The sequence below is a fragment of the Stenella coeruleoalba genome (assembly GCF_951394435.1).
Source record: "Stenella coeruleoalba genome assembly, chromosome: X".
Taxonomy (NCBI): Eukaryota; Metazoa; Chordata; class Mammalia; order Artiodactyla; family Delphinidae; genus Stenella; species Stenella coeruleoalba.
Genome location: NC_137152.1, coordinates 30880470 through 30897214, shown reverse-complemented (window position 1 = coordinate 30897214; position 16745 = coordinate 30880470). Strand labels below are relative to the sequence as shown.

Genomic DNA, 16745 nt, shown 5'->3' with positions numbered 1-16745 from the left:
GGGCAAAGGTTTGAGAAAGGCAGGATTCCACTGATGGTCAGCCCAGTGGGATGGAGGTCTTACTATTTACACACTAGTAGTATTAGGTATTACAGAAGTTAGTGCCTCCAAATAACTGTTTGCTTTTCCTCTACAGCACTTAGAGGGCTTAGTAGTGTCTCTCTTACTCCTGGATTCCCCTCTGCTGTTAGCCCTCACCCTTCCTTCAGGATCGACCTAATCCAGAAGATATTTCTCTGGGCCACACCTGACTCTACAATCACATCTCCCAGCATTTCAGTCTCTGTACACTTCCCTACAGGCATTTAGAGTATTTCGTAGAGCTGGGCTGCAATGCCTCGTTACACCAACAGGTGGCAACCTAACATCTGACCCAGGCTTGTATTTTAGGGAAAAGGGGATGGGGTTGTGGGATACGGTTGGGGAGAAAGAAAGGCAGCAAAGGAAGTATCTAACGTTCCTGTGCTGCAGTCTGCAATTCTCGAGTTTGAAATATTAATTGTTCTAAAATACCCTTTTCATCAAGCTTTGAAGTTTGATAACACCGGTTTTCTCCCGAACAAAGGACATCTATGACAGCTGTACTGAATGCTCCACAGGGAGCCTCGATAATCCAAGATTTCATCCAACATCCCGACTCGTTTTAGAGCCAGTCAGCAATCCGTAATGGATAAGCCACTCTGCCTAGGGCACTCTATTAGACTCTTAAAGTGGGCCATGACAAGGAAGAAATCCAGTCTCTAGTTTCAAGGTGCCTACATGGTAACTTTCAAGACGCCTCCAAGACAGTGTCTAATCAGCTTAAACCTGGCAACTGAGGGCTCAGGTGTGGGCCAGTGGGAGCCCATGATTGCCCTAGCAGGGGGGAAGGGGAGAGGGGCCAACGTGGGGAGGGACAGAGTGGGAGGGCCAAAAGGAAACCGGGTGTTGATGAGCACAGGATACAGTTGGGCAAAACGTCAGAGGGAAATGGGGAGAAAAAAAAAACCAGTGTAAAGCGTGTTGCAGGAAAAGACAGACTTGATTTGAATGGAGGGTACAGACCCTAATTTCAAATTATAAGACGTTAGTGCCAACAGGAACCCCAGAGACCATCCAGCCCCAAGCTCATTAGCTAGGAGGGCCACTGTCGGTGAGCTGCACGCCTGGACTGGAATGCGGCACCCTGACTTCCACATGAGGTCTCTCTCCAAGTGTTGAGCGAGGGTGATGTAACACAGGCAGAGAAACGGTTATTAGTCAGAATTTCCAAGAGGCTGTAACCTCTCCTCTTTTTCACCGAGTCCAGCTCAGTTTGGCAAATCCCTCAGTGACCTCGGGGAGGCTGCTTCTCCTCTGAGCCTCATTTCCTTCTCTTATCAAACGCTTACTGTACACTTTGTGCTATTCCTCGTGCTTTATGTGTGAATTCACTCTGTCACCGCTACAACTGTCTGAGGTAGGTAGGATGATTACTATGTGACAGATGAGGAAACTGAGGCGGAGGTTAGTAAACTTGTCCAAGGTCACACAGCTAGGAAGTGGTGGAGAACTGGTTCAAACTGGGGCTGTCTGGCTTCAAACGTGTGCGCTCAACCACTAGGTAACCCTGCCTTTCAGCTGGCTTGGCTGGACTAGGTGCCCTCCAAGGTCCCTTCCAGGGCCGACTTGGTAAGCTTCTACCCACTTGCTTCCTCTAGGACTGGTCCAGGAGAACCCAGGAGAGTTCCAGGGAAAAATCCTCCCCGAATGGCCATGTATCCTGCTCTGGGGCCCATTTTACAACTCTAGCCATCACGGAAAAGGCCAGTGGGGACGGTCAGAATCCTGAGATGAGAGACAAACGTGGAGGGCAATGGAAGAACTTGCCTTTTTCAACCCGTTCATCTTTGTTGTTGTTTCTCTCAGTGGCTGTTCTTATGCACAGAGGGTCCACTTCTCCAAATGTGATTTTGAAACTGCAGCAGAGAGAAAGCCAAATAAACACAGAATGGTCGGCCAAGGGCCCGTACTTTCTATTCCCTGGTTACAAAGTAAAATTAGCTAGCTGGTGGCCAGGGCTGGGAGATTTATTTTGGTCTGAAGTCAACCCACAGATTAACAATATTGGCAAGAACTATATAGGAGGGGAAAATATTTTGGACAAGGCTGCATATGTTTGCAGATACATCATCCGCCTCCGTACGGCAGCCAAGGTTAAAGAGAATGGGAGTCAGGAGCAGGCCGCGCTGTGTCCCTTCTGTGAGCAGTCGGTTTCCTCCTGCACGATGCCAGCTCTCGCCCTCTGAGCTGGTACGTCGCACGGTACGTCGCAGGAGACACGGAAGGTGGCCGGGAGAGCACACTCCCCGTCTTCGAGAAGATGCACTTGCTCATCTTTCATTCCTCCTTTCCTGCCAAGACCTACATTCCATTCTGAGCGTAATTCTCAGGCAAGAGCAATTTCCGGATTCTCAAGGACTAACCGAGGGTAGTGTCAGAAGAAATTATCCAAAATTGGAAATAGGCGAAAGAGATTATTGGGTGTTCTTGCTGCACCGTGCAGGGGCTGGCACCTTTGATCGATTTCCTATTGACTGGGCTATTTTACAACCCCATAGCTGCAGAGGTTGCTTAACTTTCAGATTTTTGTCTGGTAGAGATGCAAATAATTTCTAACCTAGCTATCTCACCCCCAAATTCTTCTATTAAACTGCCTATAAATACCTAGCCCCTCACATTCTCACTGTAATCGGTTTTAACATCTTAGAGGGTCCCCTCATTAACGAATGAGCTAAATCAAATCTTTGACATGCGGTCATTTTATATTTGCACGAGAGTCAAGGGTTTCCACCTGTGTGAAATTCCACTTTAACACGACATTTTTTTCTGGCCTCTTTGTCATCCCACCTCAGGCCCCGGGTTCAAGAACCCATACTCCTCAGGGTGGACTCCACACAGCACTTTGACAGCCGGCAGCCAACCTGGCCCCCTTCGCGGCGATGGGGCCGCAGATAAGACCCTGGCCCCTGGCCTCGCTCATCTCCACCCTGCCCTGGAGTATGCCGGTCCTTCAGGGAACAGCCATGGGTAGGGAAAGGGATCCAGGACCCCCCCCCACCCCCAGGAGTCACAAGGCCTCTTTTAGAGAGCTCATAAGCTTGGGCAAAAGAAGGCATCAATTCTCTGACTCTGCGGAAGTGATCTCATTCTCAAAATGGGAATAGTCATTTCTACATTGCCGATTTCACAGGGAGTTTCTAAAGTGCTTCTCAAAGTTTAATGTGCATATGACTCACCTGAGGGAATCTTAATATAGAAATTCTGATTCGACAGGCCTGGGGAGCATCTGAGGGCGTCCTTACAGCCTCTCAGGTGAGGCTTCTGCCGGTCCGCGGGCCTTTTGAGTAGCAAGGTTCTGGAGCTGTTGGGAGAGCCTGCCCTTTGAAAATCCCAGGGCACAGCAAACATACCTTTGAGGAGTTAACGATTTACGCTTAGGGCTCCACTCCCACAGGGCATAGGGCCACAGGTCTGCATAAATCCCAGGAACCGCCATCTCCTAAACCCATGGTGTGCCTGGGCCGTTATTCGCCTGACCTCCCTTAATCCCCACAAGCAGCCCGGAAGTCATTCCCATTTTACTACAGAGGAAACTGAGGCGCACACCAGTTACATAACAGCGCTGGCTTTTGGAGCCGGGTTTGCCGAGCCCTAACCACATTACTACACAGCCTCCTTCCTCCACCATGGCCTTGCAGGGCCGGGCTCCTCGGCCACATCTGCGGGGGCGTTGGAAAGGGACAAGGGAGAACTCTCCTTCTTATCACGTGGCCCCCATTGCCCTCGCATTCCCTGGATAATTCCTCCACCCTCTCCCCCTGCAGCTGTCAGAGGCAGGGAGGGCGCGACTTCTGATTAATTCCACTGCAGACAAATGTTCCTTGAGAACCCGAGGTCGGCAGAGCTAGTTTCTTCACCCTGGAGAGGAATATGGAGAAATTCAAAGAACGAAAACAGATCTCTGCCTTCAAGGAGGTTAGAATCCAGTGGAGAAGCTCTCATGTAGATACACTACTGCAATACTAATTCAGATTGTCCCTGCCAGCCCTTTTGTTTGCGGAGCGCCTCTCTCCTCTGGGTAGGGCCCCTGTTTATCAGCAGACCTTTTGGTCTGCAAAGATAATCCTTCTGAGTTTTTTTTAATGGGACTGGGGGTGGCGGGGGGGGGACAAGGCAGGTGGCAGACAGGGGCAGGGGGAGGGAGGTTGTGAGCGGCAATTAGAGTCTATTCGGTTGACGGTGTGTGCTCCCAGGGACCCAGGGACTGGGTGCTCCTTCGGCAAATGTAAATATCAAACCAATAAATGCTAATGGAGCATGAAAAAGTGCTGATCTGGGAGAAAGTTCCAATCATTTAGAGAGCTTGTCGCAGAAAGCATTTAGGTGTTCCGGCTGCAAGGGAGCTGGGGAGGGAATCAAGGGGATGGAATTGGGAGCTCCCTTCTGGGTGGTGGTACTACCCTGGCCACCCATTCCAGGAAAAGGGAACCAGCAAAGAGGGTCATGGCAAGGTGCTGGGGAACGGGGGACAGTAAATAAGACAAAGCCAGAAAAGGGGGTCAAGTTCCTGAACATCTGGCACGAGAAGAGGGAGACAGCAAACAGCCCTGTTATCAAGATCTCTGTGAACTTGACACCTGCCTCCATGGGTCTTTGCCCAAGGTCACTGCCATCCTGATGGGTTTCCTGAATGTGGCCCCAGCCGCGTCAGCCTGCATTCGGGGACCGCTTTCTGAGTGATGGCTCTGATCTCTCTGTCCCTCACCCCCTAGTCCCACCCCACCATACGCCCACACTTCTAACACACCTGTCAAGACCACCCCCTCCCGCCCAAAGTCTGCCACAACTACCCACCTCACAGAGGCCCTGGAGGACCTCTGCAAATCCTTATGAACTTCATCCAATACAAACGGCCATGAAGGGACCTGTGAGATGAGAAAGCAGGGAAGTATGTTGGAGAGAAGACTCAGCTGGGTTCCAGGCCTGGCTCTGCCACCTCTTTGACCTTAGAAAACATATCACACCTCTCTGAGCCTGGAAGCCTCAGTTGCTTCATCTGTAGAATGGGAATAACAACTCCCCCCTGGAACATTAAAGGAGACAGTGATATATGTGCAAGGGCTTGGTAGCCTACACATCCAGCAGGTCGCAGGGCAGGTTGCCTGGGAGACGAGCAGCAGTGGGGGCCTCCACAGCCAGACCCCCCATGTGAATAACATCACACTCTGCCGGGCCCCAGGCTTGCTGGGTTCTCTTTCTGGCCCCAGGACACTGAGCAAACACCTGAAGCCTCCTTACAGCACGGCTGCCTCTGAACATCAGAGAGAAAGAATGTTCAGAGGGAAAACCACTCATCCACCATCCCTGCCTCCTGCTCTCTAACCCAATCTGGCTATCTGATCCGGTCAAGTTGTTTGTTGTTTTTTTTTTTTGCGATACGCGGGCCTCTCACTGTTGTGGCCTCTCCCGCTGCGGAGCACAGGCTCCGGACTTGCAGGCTCAGCGGCCATGGCTCACGGGCCCAGCCGCTCCGCAGCATGTGGGATCTTCCCGGACCGGGGCACGAATCCGTGTCCCCTGCATTGGCAGGAGGACTCTCAACCACTGCGCCACCAGGGAAGCCCCGATCCAGTTAAGTTTACATCTAAATATCTCTGGAAACTGCCTCTTCCCTTTCCTTACATCCCTTTCCCAGAGCTGCCGCCTTGGCTCAGATCCTGTTCACTTTTGCCCGGAAATTTGCAGGCTCCCCACTTCAGTCTCCCCAACACAGCCCCCTCTTCCTCGTGGCTGCCTCTGTTACCCCACTGCTCTGCTTCCACCATCTTTCGGCCTCATCGGGCCCGGCCTCCTGCTCAGAGGCCCCAGAACCTGCCCCTGCACCTCAGGGCCTTTGCATCTGCTACTCAAACAGGACAGCAACTTTGACCCGTCCTTTTTGGCCCAGCTGGAAACCCCGGCCCCTAGGTTACCCTCAGTGGGATGTGAGCTCCTTCCCATGCACTTTCTTCTCTCAGGGTCTGCACAGCTCTCAGCCTGGTAGGACAGTTATTTGGGTTTTCATGAACATGGACTCCCTCAGAACGCACTCAGAAGCCCAAGGTCAAGCTCTGAAAGGAGAGTTTCCGGGAAGGAAGGGCAGCTGGGCCCTGAGCCTTAGCGGCTGTCTCTCCCTGATTCTTCCTTTCCGCAACCTTGGAATCCTCTTTGAGACCTTGAGCCTGCTGTCGACCTAGGCAGAGGCATGGAAAGACCTTCCAGAACAATGTCAAGGGACTAGGGCAGAATAGCTAAGGCAGTTCTCAGTCTTTCAAACCCTCACAGAATGCTCTGAGCCAGGCCAAGCTCTGGAGAGACAGCAAAGACCAAGGCAGGCCCAGATTCTGCCCTCCTGGAGAAACCTGCTCTAGGGGATGTCGGCCACCATGGCATGAGGGTGCTCAAGCAGCCCCGTGGAGGGCCCGTGTAGAGAGAACAGAGGCCCCCAGCCAGCACCAACTTGCCAGCCACTTCCAAGGTGAGTGAACCACCTTGGAAGTGGATGCTGTGACCCCAGCGGAGCCCTCAGACAACTGCAGCCTCGGCCGCTCTGACTGCGACCTTTTGAGAGCACTGGGCCACAACCGCCCAGCCAAGCTTCGGATTTCTGCACCAGAGAAACCAAGAGAGTGGAAAACATGACTTCGGTTGCTTTAAGCTACTAAGTTTTGGGGTGAGTTGTTACCCCGCAATACATACCTAATACTGTGCCACAGATGATTGAACTCAGGTGGTGTAACAGCACATATCATTATAGTAGCTCTCTCATCTGTTGAAGACCCACTACGTGCCAGGCACCCTACTGTACTCTGCACACCTTACCTAACCTGCTCCCCACAACGACCCCGAGGCAGGGCTTATTATTCCCAGTTCAGAGATGAGCCACTTATCCAAGGCCACACAGTCTGGGACACTGTCCTATGGGCCTGTGTGAAGAACCCCATCTCCTAGGCTCATCTCTTCCTCCTCATGTGTCCCACTCAGCTCGGACTTGGATCAGTGACCTATGATCAGGAAGCAACAAGGACTATCTAACAAAGATGCCTGTGTGGGATGCCCAGGGCCCACGTTCCCCCAGTCCCCATTGCTCCCACCCATCAAAGACAAAAGCCTGGGCTTCCCTGGTGGCGCAGTGGTTGAGAGTCCGCCTGCCGATGCAGGGGACGCGGGTTCGTGTCCCGGTCCGGGAAGATCCCACATGCCGCGGAGCGGCTGGGCCCGTGAGCCATGGCCGCTGAGCCTGCGCGTCCGGAGCCTGTGCTCCACAGCGGGAGAGGCCACAACAGTGAGAGGCCCGTGTACCGCAAAAAGTAACTGATGCGCACAGCAGACTGTATTTTCTAAGAATGGCTGTAACAATACCATCCAGCCCACATACTCTTCTACAATGTGACATTGACATTCCCTGTTGAGAAACTGGGTCTCCGCCCCCTTCCCTTGAACCCAGGTGGGCTTGTGACTGCTTCAGTAAACGCTTCCACTGTACGTGGACGCGATGCCGGGTGACTCCCAAGGCTGAGTCATAAAAGCCCATGCAGCTTCCACCTTATTTGCTAGAACAATCACACTTGAAGCCCTGAGCCACCACATAAGAAGTCCCATCATGCTGAGGCCACCATGCTGTGAGGAAGCCCAAGCTATATAGAGAGGCCACCTGTACGTGCTCCATCCACTGTCCAAGCCTTTGAGTCCCACCGAGCCCAGGCACCAGACATGTCAATGATTGAACCTGCAGATGACTCCAGCCCCCAACTATCATCACTGGGCTTTGAGTCTTTCCAGCTGAGGCCCCAGACATTGTGGAGCACGGACAAGCCGTCCCCCATTGTGCCCTGTCTGAATTCCTGACCCATAGAGTCCAATAAGCATAATAAAATGGTTGCTTGAAGTCACTACATTTTCGAGTTATTTGTTACATAGAGGTGGTAACTGGAACAACGTTCCAGAAGGTGGGTGGAAGGCTGGGTCAGCCAGTGGGTCCCTCCCTCCCCAACATATACAGACCTGCCGCAGTTGTGTCTCAGTTCTGAAACCCAGGAAACTCTGCACCTACCTTATACCACTGCCCCCCACCCCCACTTACCACTGAGAACTGAAACCACATAATTCCCTCTCCCTGTGATTCTCACCCCCAATCTTAACTCCCTTGCCTGGTCACCTTCCATGTTGAACAAGGCTGCCCTGCATAACCAATAGGATATCTTGGAAATGATGAAGTGAGATTTCTGAGGTTAGCTCATAAAAGACACTGTGGGTTCTGTCTGGCTCTCCTTTGAATCACTCGCTCTAGGGGAAGCTAGCTACCATGCCATGAGGCTTCTCCAGCAGCCACATGGGAGGGGCCCACAGGCCAAGGAACTGAGCCCTCCTGCCAACTGCCAACCCCATTTCACCAGCCATGCAAACGAGCCCCCTTGTAAGTGGGTCCTCCAGCCCTGGTAAATCTTTCAGACGGTTATTGGTGACCCGAGCCAACATCCTGGCTACCACCTCATGGGAGACTCCAAGCCAGGACCACCCCATTCAGCTGCTCCCAAATTCCTGACCTTCAGCAACTGTCAGATGATAAACGTTTATTGTTTTAAGTCACTACATTTGGTGGCGATTTGTTATTCTCTGTCCCTACGTTAAACAATTCTGGGACCAGGCATGCTTTCTGATCCCCATGTTTAAATCGTACTGAGAACAAACAAAATTAACTTAGCTCTTTGCTATAAGAAATACTTGCTCCTGGAAGATAGACTGAACCAACTAAAATAGCTTGTTACTAAGACCAACAGCTAGCTCCTCAAGACTTACTACAAGACCTCTGCCTTGCTGTTCCCAATCCAAAACTACTTTGTCAGAAACTCTCCCCAACCCCAGTCAGTTTCTTGCCTTGAAAGACCCAACTTCAGGGCTTCCCTGGTGGCGCAGTGGTTGAGAGTCCGCCTGCTGACGCAGGGGACACGGGTTCGTGCCCCGGTCTGGGAAGATCCCACATGCCGCGGAGCGGCTGGGCCCGTGAGCCATGGCCGCTGAGCCTGCGCGTCCGGAGCCTGTGCTCCGCAACGGGACAGGCCACAACAGTGAGAGGCCCGCGTACCGCCAAAAAAAAAAAAAAAAAAAAGAAAGACCCAACTTCAGAATCACCCAGTCCAGCCTCTAAATGCTATCAATACCCTTCCCCAGGGTCCCTGCTTGGAGACATCACTAGCATTCTGTCACAGGGGTCCTCTTCCTTACTGAAGTAGGTCTAATAAATTAAGCTTTGCTTGATTGAAAAGTTTTTCTGGGGACTTCCCTGGTGATCCAATGGTTAGGACTCCGCACTTCCACTGCAGGGGGCGCGGGTTCGATCCCTGGTTGGGCAACTAAGATCCCGCAAGCCATGTGGCACGGCCAAAAAAAAAAAGTCTTTTTAGAGCGTCGATAGTCAATACCATACACCCCCCAAACTGGGGCACCCACTCTTGGGATTTGGTCAACTGTCCGAATGTAGTCGCCACTAGCCACATGTGGCTATTTAAATTAAATGACGTGAATCACTTTGCTGTACACCTGAAACATTATAAATCAACGGTACTTCCATTAAAGAAATCCGAAAAAAATTACATAAGGTTGAAAATTCATTTCCTCAGTTGCACCAGCCACATCTCAGCACAGATATAAAATATTTCCCTTCTCACAGAAAGTTCTATTGGACAGTGGTGCTCTAGAGGAAAGTGGATCATTTGTTTCAGAGGATGGCTACCCCTGAGGAAGCTCACAGAAGCAGGAGTGGGTGTGTGGGAGGGACTACAAACCGGGGGCAGGCCACTGCCCAGAGGAAAACAGACCGCGCAGCTCCTCCCGGGCTCAACAAATGCCCGCCTAGGCCGCAGGCACGACTCCACCAAGCAGGCCCCTCCGTGGGCTGCAAGAAATCACCAAGCTTTAGACCCACAGGGCACACGGGCATGCTGATTTCTGGGACTGTGCACGATCCCTGCATAGCGGCGCTGGCTCAGCTGGAACGCAAGACAGATGATCCCTGATCAACACACAGTCTCCCTCATCAACTCACCGGCCTGTGGCAGGGCTCCTGCTCTTGCTTCAGGTCTGATAGCAACCCGCTGGCCTGCAGAACCTCCTAGCCAAGTTTCCTGGATCCTTGTCATCCCCCCAGGTCGGGGACGTGGGGAGAAGTTTGAGAGGAAACCACGGCCTGGTATGTGGCCCTCGCAGAACAAAAACCGAGCAAAGGAGCAGATGAGAGATTCATCAGATCCTCGGACTTATTTGGCCTTTTCTTTTCTGGGCTTTGAGAATTTTTATTTCTTCCATGGTAACTCTTCCCTGGCTGGAGAATGTCATTTTAAATCATTCTGTCTTTAAAACCGTGGGACGAGGGGAAAGAAAAAGTCACCTCCAACCAGGTTTTCACCATGCAAATCGAGGACATTTCAAAATGCTGGCGAGCTGCTCGGGGGACTTCAAAGATGTCCAGGTCCAATTACGCTTCATTTGGGGTGTGAATTGAGGAACTCTGGGGGAGGTGGCCCGAGTGCAACGTGTCAGGGTCGATACTGTGGTAATGAACCTAGGCCTTTGTTCCTGGGAGCCCAGCTGCTGACAAGTGGGCCGTTTCCTGAAGGGCGGAGAAGCGCTGTGTCCCCCACCAGGTGCAGGAAGCAGGGTAGAGATGTAGATGCCAGTCAAAAAAAAAAAATCATTTTAGGGTGGCTTTTATTTTTCTTCCTTTTTAAAAATCAAAGGTTTACGACAATGTAATATTATACATCAAGTATACTTCAATTAAAAAAGGTTTACACAATTAAAAAAATGAAAAGGGGGCGTCAACATCAAAATTTGTCATGTCCTAAAATTAGCCATGGGAAGGGGCTCCTGAAATTTGATTGACTTGGGATCTGGGAAAGGTCCGACAGGGGAAGATTCATCACGGAATGGTTAAAAAAAACAAACAACAACAGCAAAAACATTTTGGGCGAATGATTTTGGTTTTGCTTGCTAGTTAGAATTGAACCGACTGCCCTCTGTGGGCAAGGCTGATGGCTTATGGGCATTCAAAAATGATTCATTCAAGGTCTTCTAGCCCAAAAAGCCCCTCGAAAAGCCACAGCATATTCAGAATTCTCAGCGAAGACTGCTGGGTAGATTCCTAGCAGGACATGTAAGGGCAATAAATCTGCTGCAAGTGTGAGAAAGGAGATCAAAAGCTGGTCTCTCCCACTCGCTAAGATGCTTATGCAATTCATTATTTTATGTCCTCGGCTCTTTTTTCAAATGCAGACACCCTGAGAAAGGTAACACATCCAGTTACTAACACCTCAGTGCAAATGCATGCATCAGAAACATTTGGAATCGCAAAGGAATCTGGGTAAGGCTGCCTGTGAAGAGGGAGTAAAAAGTACAGATGCTGGAGTCACACCCCGGAGATTCGGTTTCCTAGGGTGGAGGCCTAACAGCAATATTATTTTTTAAAGCTCCCCAGGTGATGTCAATATACGGCCAAGTTGAGAACCTCCGGGATAGAGGATGGAGGGGTGAGGACAGAGAGGGAGGGAGTGGAAGAGACAAAAGAAAAAAAACAAGAGTCCTTCTCATGAAAGACCTGTTTTGAGTCTTGGCACCCAACTTGCTGGCTGCACGATCCCGGTCGAGTGACTTAGCCGCCCTGATCTTCATTTTCTTTATCTGTTAAATGAGAATAATATTCTTCATAAAACAGTGGCTCTCAAACTTGAACTTGAAAGGGCATCACAGTCACCTGGAGGGGTTGTTTAAACACAGATTCCCAGGCCCTAGCCCCATTGCCCCAAATCCTGACTCAGTAGGTCTGGGGTGAGCCCCCCCAAATTTGCATTGCTAACAAGTTCCCAGGTGATGATGATGCTGCTGCTGGTACAGGACAGCGTTTTGAGATCCCCTGATATCAGGGGCACCTGAGCTGCTTATTACCCATTCACCAATTTTATCCATGACAAGGCCAGAAACCAAGGGTAACACCCGTTCTCTCTTGAGAAGGGCCCAAGAGCCATATCGGGGGTTGAACCTGCACACAAATATCTCCACTGTTTTAGCATTTTGCTAAGATACAGCCCACATTCAAACCTGAGGCCTGAAGCCACCAACGAACCCTCACGGAGAAGACTGGAAGAATTGTGCCGGGCCACAGAGAGGCCACATTTTAAGCAACACCCCTCCTCCCCCCGCAAGAGCATCCCTGACATATGTCGTCCCAAAGAGGCCTGGCCTGGTCTTTCTGGAAGCCACTGGGCTGGGGCATCGGCACCAAGACCAAGTGTAACTTATTCACACGGCCCCGCTCCCTGAGGGAACAATTCACACAACGAAAGCTCCGAGCATTGAGTGGGGGGCACACATTCCCTCTTTAAAATGCTCAATGGCTTTCAGGAGTTGGAAGAGGGGCTGGGGGGCTCCTACCTTAGCTGCCTCTTAGAGCAGGGCTGGTGAGGCCAGGCTTTGAAGTAGAGAAGATCATCACTTATGCGCTCTGTCCATCCCAGCCACCCACCCCCGTTTTTCCTGTTCCAGAACCCAGTGAGTGTCCTTATGCCTCCAGCCTGGGTTTTTGGTCTCTCTTTGCCCCCGACCTCCCCTACCTCCTCCTATAAGAAGGTTGCCAGCTCAAACTTCCCAGGTGTCAGTGACAAGATGATAAAAGAGCCCAGTCTTCACATATTTGGGGGTGATAGGTTGAGGCCCTTCTCATGAATCAGAGCATTTCCCCTGGGGACTCTGAAATGGGGGCCTCTCTGGCTCAGGGATCCACAGGGGACACTGCAAGCCACAGAGGAGTCTCCAGGATCAAAATTAAAGCCAGAGCATGTCAAGTCAGGTCCAGAAGGAGACCCTCCATTGGGAAAAGGGAAAGTAAACCAAGAAATAGGAACTCTGCCCATATGGGTTACATCTTCCACTTAAGGGTCTTCTACCCAGAGTCCCACAGTCACCAATTAACTAGGCATGAAGAACCTGAGATCATTCTGGCTCACCAGGGCCTCATGCCATCTCTCCACAGCTGCCACACATTTCTTGCTCCCTGGACCCTGCAGTCTGGGCCCACCCCACCCCTAGTCTGGGCCACATATGATGTCACCCACCAAAATGGTGCCAATTTGAGTGTACCAGCTTCCTGGGGCTCCAGGCTTTGGGGGTCCAAATGATCACAACCTGATGCTATTATTTTTAAATTCATCTTATTGTTGTTTCATCTGTTAAAATGTGACACGCTCCATACGGCAGTCACTAGCCACCCTGTTAAAGTACCAGCCCTAGCACAGTAGTTGGAACATTTTGATTGTACGGGTAGATAGGTGAGTGAGTAGATGGATGTAAGGGTGGATGAATGGATGGATAGAAGAATAGATGCATGGAAGGATAGATGGATGGATGGAAGGCTGGATGGGAGGATGAGGGTGGATGGATGGGTAAATGGGTAGATAGAAGGATGGATGGATGGATGGATGGATGGTCAGGTGGATGAATGGATAGATCGATGGGTGGGTAGACTGGCCTCCACATGTTACTAACATACTTCTATAGATACCGTAACACCTAGACCAGCAGTTAACAAATGTTTAGATCTTGGGACCCCTTTACTTTTTTATTTATCATCGAGCACTCCAAAAAGCTTTTGTTTATATTGACCCATGTATCCGTATTTCCCATATTAAAAATGAAAACGGAGGAAAGTTTTAAATATTTGTTAATTGATATAAAAATAACAATAATGAACTTCTTAGATGAGTGGTAGGCAGCCTTTGAGATGGTATCCAGTAATCCCCACCTTCTGTCACCCGCATCCTTGAGTATTTCCCTCCCCTTGAAGTTGGGGTGGACTTACTGAGTCACTTCTAATAGACAAGACAGAAGTGATGGGATGTCATTTCCAAAATTAGATTATAAAAAGACGGTGGCTTCTGTCTTGGGTGCTCTCCTTCACTCTCTCTGGGGGAAGCCAGCTGCCATGTCACAAGGCAGCCCTGATGAGAGGCCCACATGGCAAGGAGCTGAGGCCTGCCAACAGCCATGTGAGTGAGCTGAGAGCTGGATCCCTTCTTTCCTTGGTTGAGCTTTGACATGACTGCAGCCCTGGACCATGCCTTGATTACAGCCTCATGAGAGACTCCGAGTCAGAACCACCCAGCTAAGCTGGCTGCTCCCAGATTCCTAACCCACAGAAACTGAGAGACAATGTGTGTTGTTTTCAGCCACTAGGTTTTGGGGCTATTTGTTACACAGCAATAGATAACTGATACACATGTTCACATCAATAGCACAATTTAATGAAAAAACAAGACTGTATTTTCTAAAAAAAAAAAAAATCAGGGAGTAAAGTGACATCGCTTTACATTTTTGCAAACCTCTTTAATAGCTGGCTTCATAGAAGACAGCTGCTTTCTCCTAGCTGCTTCAGCATTCAATCTGTTGTGATATGTGGTTTTGGTTGAAATACATGAAGAAAATCCAGCTTTATGGAGCTTGCAGTTAGAAAAGACAGTCTTGAAAAGGTCTGGGGTACCACAGGGATCCTTGGAACACACTTTGGGAACTGCTGACTTAGACAATCAGGGCCTCACGAGAGACTAACTCTAGGGCCTTGACCCCTCATGTTGCTTTCCCGTTTGGGACGTTTGCCAGTTTCTCCAGGTGCTAGGGTGACCAGGGTAACCGACACCACCCAGGAGGTCTTGTCCCCTGCTGGAAGGGATAAGGCTCTCCTCCAAGGCCCAACAGCAGAAGACAGTGATGAACGAATGCCTAGTCTTGACTGGGTCATGCCCAAGGTGTCACCCAGAAGGGAAAGGATGGCCCACTTCGGGCAGCCAAGGTTAAGGCTGAGGCATCTGGGGCACAGGACGGCAGGGGAGGGTTGTTCTGTGCAGTGAAGGCTTCTGGAGACTGTGGTTTGCTGTATCCTCAGGCATTTCCCCCTCTTCACCCCTTTCCTGTGCACCTCCGCCTCCCTGCCCCCAACCCCAACTAGAAGGCCTGTTTCGGCAGGAGCCAGTCTGATTTTCTCTGCCTCGCTGGTCAGAGAAATGCACGCAGCTGCACCAAAGAATAAAAAGAGCCTCCTCCGTGACCAGTTTCTTCCCACTTCCCTTTCTCTCTCTTCGTGCTCGCCTCTCTGTCCCCACCTTCTGTGGAGGCAGGAAGGTCCCCAGAGGGTGCGAGCATCACTGAGCTATGCCAGGCGCCCGAGTTTCCCTCCCAGGCAGCACCTGTTCCTGATTCTATTTAGCTGTGGCCCGCGCAGGCTGGCACTGGCTTCCCAGGGGACAGGGCATTGTCAGATGGGTCTCTTCCGGCCCAGCGGCCAACTACCTCGTGGGGCAGCCTTGCTCTGCTGCACACAAGCACTACGGACATTGGCACATAGAGTGCCCACCGGCGGCGCGGGGATCTGGGGCGCCCAGCCTCTCCTGTAGCCAGCCAAAGGCCTGCCCGCGAGCCTTCCAGACCTTCAGGCACCTTAGAGGTTAAACAAGATACCTCAAGCTGGAAGGAAAAAAAAAAAAAAAAACTGCCCAGGTGCTATGCGCCCAGGCTCCAGGTGGTGTCCCCAGCACCCCGGGCTTCCTCTGCGCGGCGAGGATGGAATCTGAAAGAGGGCATCGGTTTTTTAGTTTGGAAGCAGGAGCGGAGAATCAAACCAGCAGCAGCTCAGCTCCCCGAGGCGAAGGTCTTGCCTGCCTTGGGCAATGGAGCGTTTCTAAAACCCCGTGCCACCGGCGAGAAGCAGGGGTATGGCACGCTCAGCCTCTCTTCCCCAAGGCTGTAGGGCCCTGCGGGGACAGAGGACAGGCCACCTAAATCATTTCAGCGCTGGCTTACGGGGTCCAGGGCTGTTCGCCTGCCTGTACTGCAGTTTGGGAACAGAGTAAACCACCCCGGCAAAGCTGGGCAGACTTGTCCAAACCACACAAAAGTTCAAGCCACACAAATGTTGGCTCCAACTGGGCTTGGAGCGCAGGGCTGGCTTTATCTGTCCCCGAGGGCTTTGCCCTGCCTTGCAATTGATCAGGGCTCCTAAAAACCACTGAAACGGTTTATCTTGCCCACTCAGCCTCAAGCCCCCTGATGGGCTGGAGTGGAGCCTGGACTGTTCTGGCAGCCAAGCCCCAGCCCAGCTTCCTCCCAGCTTCACGGCCCCCAGGACCACCTGCCTGGACCCTCACCCCACAGAGACTCCTCATTTTGTGGCAGGAAATAGGGGCCAATGACATGACCATGAGAATGTTATTCACCACAGAAAGCGAGATGCTTCAAACCTGATGGGAGAGGAGGGAAAGGTTTTGTACATGCAAAGATTTAACTGGGAGGGGTACGGAATTAAAGTGGGCTTTAACACCAACTAGCGGGTTAATGGGGGAGCCCAGGCATGGGTACGGGAGAGTCCCGTGGTAGCTGGCTTTTCAGGCTCACACCAGGACACCTGCCACCTTTCCCAGCCGCCATGGCATGTCACTCATTGCTCTAACTGGGGACAGAGAGGCTGTATTCGCCCTGAATCCACAGCAGAACCCTTTCGGCCTCCGAAAACAGGTGATGTACACAAATTACCTGAATTCTTTCAGGCTGTCTTCTGCTCCAGCAGTTTGCGATAAAAGAGCGTGTAAACAAGTGGCTCGTCCCAAGGGTTTCTATCCTGTTTAGTCTCCCCTGACAAAACGGAC

General features: G+C 51.3%; 1 long non-coding RNA gene across 1 annotated transcript; it reads right to left on the bottom strand.

Annotated features, from left to right (window-relative positions):
* Positions 1-834: 834 nt before the first annotated feature.
* Positions 835-4948, bottom strand: LOC307180131. The gene is made up of 3 exons (XR_013825687.1): positions 4876-4948; positions 3258-3939; positions 835-1937 (listed from the first exon to the last, which is right to left on the bottom strand). It is a non-coding gene; the product is annotated as an uncharacterized lncRNA (long non-coding RNA).
* Positions 4949-16745: the final 11797 nt, after the last annotated feature.